Here is a 6364-nt window from a genome sequence, read left to right as displayed (position 1 = left end):
AAGCAATAGCATGATACCAGTGTACACAGATTTGCTGAAATGATATTTTTGTGCTTCACAATATAGCATCACAATATATTGATGGGGAGATTAATCTATACATTTACACTAGTAAAACAACCGGAATTAAGTTTAAAATTCCATGTGGGTATATGCATTCCTTTTCTGAAATATTGCATGAACATTTATTATACAGTAAATGTCTTTTACTTTAATAATTAGGTCATATGTTGCCAACACTAAACCTTCCCCTAATATGCAAATATTCCATTTCTATTTCTCTGCTGTCTCCAACTTAACACACATTCATCATTGTATCCCAAAGTAACCGAGTGGGAAAAGAAGATGAATATGAGTCAATAAATGGAGTAAACAGAACGACACTTATGTTATTTAAAGTGCTTTGACATATGCTACATTTTCAATAAAGACAACATTTTTAAAATATTATTTAACTTTTAGAGAAAATGTCATTGAATTCAGGAAACAAATATTTAATAAAGTAGCTCAAATGTCAGAAACAATAAGGAGATTAGAGATTTAAACTGTAAATATTCTACAATAACACGAAATCTAAGGAACCTGTTTCATCTTTATCAACAACTTTCATATATTTCAAGATGAACACTTAAGATTTCTTTACCTATTGTTCATATTTTTCTACTGTATTATATAATGCTTTAATTGTTTAATTTATTATCATGTATTTTTATTTGTAAATTACTAAAGTATTCAATGCTTAGATTTATGCTTTCCATTTCAGTAGGAAGAGGTTTCTTTACATTTTACATACTCAATGCTGTGTAAGTGAAAAAATACAAGAATCAATGATAATAACACTGCTGTCCATGGGTTAATATCCTGGGTAATAATATCCTTAAGGAATGCTCACAAGGTAAGTTTGCTTAATTAAACTTTAATTTTAAATGGTTTAGAACCTCAAATTCAAAAATCTGAGAACACTAAAACTTAACCATAGATAAATATGGCAATTTCATTCATAATTGCCAACAATGAAAAGAATCAAAAAGTGCTTTAATCGATAAATGACTAAACTGGGATACACCCAGCAATGGAACGTTACTTATTCAAAAGAAATAATAAAGACATGAAACAAACTTAGCACATCTTAATAAGCAGAAGTTTGCATTGTTCAAAATTTGTATTTGCTATAATTCCAAATAGTCAACATTCTGCAGAGGAAAAGTATAGAAAATGTGTAAAAAAAAGAGAGAGGACCAGTGGTTATAAAAATTTGAATCATAACGGAGAATGAATAAACAGAACTTGTGGGGTTTTAAACAGAAAAAGTTTTCTGGGCAATGTCATAATTATGAAGTCATATCATTATAAATATGTCTAAATGCAGAGGTACAGCAGACAGAGTCACACTCCATGGAAACAATGGGCTTCATCCCTGTCAGTTACAAAAGGCATTGTGAGAACATCTGCTGTGGGGATAGTGATAAGCATCTGCAATTGATTTTCAACTTTGCTTTGAAAATAAAGTAGCTCTAAAACAACAACAACAAAAAAATTTAAAGCATCAATTGACCAGTCTCATCCAAAACTGTTAATTGAAAATAGATTCTTCTCTCATATAATACATCCTGATCATTGTTTTCTTTCTTCCACTCCTCCAAATTCCCTCTGCCACCTCTGCTCTCCACCAGATCCACTCACCTTCACTTCCCTTAGAAAATAACAGGCTTCCGAGAGACAACAACGAAACATGACAAAACAGGGCTCTTTAAGACAAGGCAAAATCTCCCACATAGATGGTGGACAAGGGAATCCAGGAGGAGAAAAAGAGTACCAAGAGCTTCCAAATGGTCAAAGACAGGCCCACTTTCACTAATAGGAGTCCCACAAAAACACCAGGCTACCAACCATAACATCTGAACAGAAGGCCCGGTGCATACCAGTTCCGGCCACATGGTTGCCATTTCAGTGTCTGTGAGCCTAGATAAGGCCTTCTGAGTTGATTCAGTAGGTTACCTTCTCCTGATAGCCTCTATGCAGTCTTTAGCCATGCTGCCCCTTCTGGCTTCATTCCTTTAACACACTACATTACAATTTCATGTTTTTGGCAGACTAGACTTTGTATTCAATAAGGTATAACTGCAAACCTCCCAAACTGTGAACATATAACTCTACCTTCAATGTTTATTAATTTCATAGATCCATGATCTCTTCTGAAGTGTATATGCGTTTTTCATGATATACTATGATATGAATATGGTAAGACAAGAATGTGTCTTATTTTAACACATCAGTCCAAATCTTTATTACTCATATAGAAATAAAAGATTTCATCATTAGTTTATCAATTGGATTTATAGTTGATATGTTAAATTCAGTTGCTTTTTACATCATATTCAGAATAAATTAAGCTACACTTCTTGTGATCTAATACTATACTACAGATCTCTCCTGTCAAATATTCATACAAACCTAATATTGACATGAATTAATAGTTACCCATAGTGCTATTGTGGTTGAAACAACACAGCTACTATGCTAATAAAACAATCATAACAATGTAATTTAAGGGATATATCGCTGGTTAATGTCTAAGATAAGTGTTTTAAGCTATACTTTAAGGAAATAATAATTAAAATCAGTTTAAAGATAGATATCAACTTTTTTTTTCACCCTCTACAAATCCACTAATGTAGGTATAAAGAAAATGCAATGCAGAAAGAATTTTAGCACTGAAATTGTAGAGGAAGCAACATCCTATTAGTCACAGGTGAGATTGCCAGCAATAATCAGCACAGCATCTATTGATGCTTTCAAATGACTGTGTCTTCTAATTTCAGATCATGGATGGAGGAAGTGCCATTAAGGGTTCAAACCTTGCTGAATAAAACATTAATGATTCATAGATCTGGTATAGTGATTCAATGGTATAGGTAATAGGAGTCTAGGGAAAAAGAGGGAGTTGAAAGGGAAAGAGAAGGAACGATCTCAGAGGCTAACGTGGTGAATATAATCACAGCACATTTTATATAGAACACATTATTTATGGGAATAGAGTTTTCTATTTTACTTAAGGATGTTTTCTTTTACATTCAGTGGAAAAATACTTTAAATAACGATTACTTTAATTAATGTGAGACCAGCTACTCATATTTATAGGTTATTAGTCATGTCATAGCTCTTTTTCTCATTAAGTATTTTTAAGTTGACCTGTTACTTTTTCAGACACATGTCTTAGCTATAATGCACTTAGTAAAAGGTTATATTAAAGGTAATAGTTTTAGCTTCCAGGAAATCTAAGTATGTGGAACTGATACCTCCTATTATAGCTGGTAGAGCTTTTGAAAAGACATTAATATATCTTACAAAATAGGTGTCAGGCAAATTTATTAAAATAAATATATTTATTTTTTATGCATTAAATGAATTTAATGCCATTAACATAATTAAAATGGAATTACATTAACAAAACATTTAGACAAAAATATTTGCAAATAATTTCAAACCATATTTACACAATAATACAATGTGTTACTATACTTATATTTGTAAAATAATTCATTAACATATGATAATGTGCATATCTATGTGTAGTGGGGAGCGGTAGGCTGCGTTCCCACCCAGCTCCACAAGGCTAGCTTCACCCGAAATAGTTACAATGGAAACTGTATTCTTGTAAACACTGTCTGGCCCCTTAGTTCCAGCTTCTTATTGTCTGGAGTGGGAGAATCATGGTGACTGCCTGACTCAGCTTCTTTCTCCCAGCATTCTGTTCTGTCTACTCTGCCTACCTAATTTTCTGTCCTATTAAAGGGCCAAGGCAGTTTCTTTATTTAACCAATGAAATCAACACAAAACAGAAGACTCCCACATCATCTATGTCAAATTCACAAAACAGTAAAGTCATTATAATATTTTATCTATCATACAAATTAAGAAAATTAAAAATTAATCAACTGAAATGAATAATACATGTTTTTATATCTGCATGTGTTTGTCTTCATCCTTTTAAATGTATTTAAACAGTTTCCTATCTATTTTTTATTGGAAGATTTTACTATATTCATTGAGTTTTTACTATTTGATTTATATATAGGTTCTCTCTGTGTAGCGCTATGTGTCTAGAATTTACTGTGTAATCTAGGCCAGCCTTGAACTTACAATAATCCTTTCTCTGCCTTTAATTGCTAAGATATTGACAAGACTCATCACTCTTAATATTGGATCTGAATATTTTAGTATTTATCTTATATAATTCCAATTTTTATTTTCAATGATATAAAATTATATCTAATCACTAAAATTATATTTTAATGCATAATTTACTTTGTTTATAGTATTTAGTTTTCCCATTATGTTTTTATTTCATTATTGATCTTTTTGTATAAATTATCATTTTGAATTTTGTGTTTTTATTATATTTCCATATGTCCAAATGTGTGTGTCTTTGCTTCTATATGTATTTCTTGAGCCTTTTATTGGATCTTTTTATTCTGTTTGTTTTTTCTTAGTCTGGTCTGTCTTAGCATAACTTATTATATTGAGCCTTCTACGATGCCTGTATATGTTCTAATGAGAGAAAGAAAGGGATTTGGATATGGGAGAAGAGGAGGATCTGGGGAAATGAGAGAGAAAAAGCCATAATCATAATATATTGAGAGAAAAATTATTTATATTTCAATAAAAAAGATATTTGACAATCTGGAAGCCCAAGAGTTTCTTTTTACTTTTCTATTTTTTTTAAAAGCCAGACTGATGTAGAAATTAATTTGGTACATCAACTTATTAAATATATGACACTTGGAAACCATTATGTTATTGTCATTTAAAATGAGAACTATAAATTATGTCTTGCTTCTCTGAGTCTGAATGTCTTGTTTTGTTTTCTTCCTTTAAACAATAAACCCAGATGTCATAATATTGTTAGTTCTCATGCCCAGAACTTAAGAGTAGGGCAATTTACATTTCATACCCTTGAAACAGCCTCCACAACAAACAAAAATCCAGGCAGGCATTAAAAGAAATTGGACTGTCACATTACAGCTGGTGTCTGAACTGACAGTGAACAGGATATTCACACTAGTGTGAGTTGTTTTTAACATCTTTCCTCTATCCACTACCTAGTTCCTCAACCTCGGTAAATAAATGTGACCGATGGAGTCTTTCTGCCAAAGCATGATTAGAGTAAATACAGTGAACCCTGTAAGACACTAAATCACAGTTTTAGATCTTTAATAAACAAATAACACAACCAATAATTCATAATTTCATTGATGAAGAAAACTTTTGTAATTATTGAAAAGAAAGTAAAAATGGGTAAAATTTTGTGGGAATAATGATTTTATTAAAAATTATAAACTAGTAATGATAATGGAAGAACATAAAGCTTACTTGTGGCATATTCATAAGGTTTTTATTCTTAGTATTCTTTTTCTTAAATAAAAACAATATTTAAAGAAGTTATCTCCTGATTGTCCCAGGTACAACTTGTTTCCAAGTATTGGGAGCTCACTTAAGGAATAGGTATGGACAAGAAGTGTGTGGGGGGGGGTGTCTGAGAAAGTACAGAGGAAGGGTGAATGCTACATGTACAACTACGTGTCATAAGGATATATGGAGTCCAGAAGGAAAAGAACGAACCAGTATCCTGCAGATGCTAAGCTACAGGGTTGAGGAGGATACTGGAGATTTTGAATTATAGGACATGTTGAAGAGTGAGATTATCTGCCTTTATTAAGGTAGTTGTGTGGCAGGGTAGTAGTACTTTGATCTGGTGCTTCTTGAAGGTCTCTAAGGAGAGAGTGCTATGAGTGTTGGCTTCTAACATGAAAACATGCTTTGAGGACAGAAGGCTGTAGGAGAGGATCTGTTTAGTTTCCTGGGAGTCAAGGCAGAGAGGGAGGAAAGGGTACGACAGTTTCTATGCTATGAAGCTTGCTATAAGTTTGAGAAGCTGGAATTGAAGGACGGGAAGAAGGTAAAAGTGAAATCAACAAATAAGTGGGGAGACAGAACCCTAATGAGACATCTCTTGTCACCATGTCAAGCTTCCATTGATAGAAATTGATCGCATCTGAGTTCTGGGTCAAATGAGTCCCATCGGAACCTTAAACAACTCAGGCTATTTTCAGGGCCATTGTTTGCTAACCTTAAATTTATAGTAGCCCCCTGCTGCTGGCAACAATAACAACATAATTCATTGAACATGCAAAGATGAGCTGGTGCTAATCAAGATACTTCACTTCTACTTCATATTACCAGGTACTCTGCATGCTACTTAGGGAGAGGGGTAAAATGAACCCAACAATCTAAGACTAGAGAGGCAAGGTGCCTAAGTGATGGAGGAAGGTCATTGGTTAAAAAAATAAAGAAACTGCTTAAC

The sequence above is a fragment of the Microtus pennsylvanicus genome, chromosome 15, assembly GCF_037038515.1.
Source record: "Microtus pennsylvanicus isolate mMicPen1 chromosome 15, mMicPen1.hap1, whole genome shotgun sequence".
Lineage (NCBI taxonomy): Eukaryota > Metazoa > Chordata > Mammalia > Rodentia > Cricetidae > Microtus > Microtus pennsylvanicus.
Note: the sequence above shows the minus strand (reverse complement) of the source record.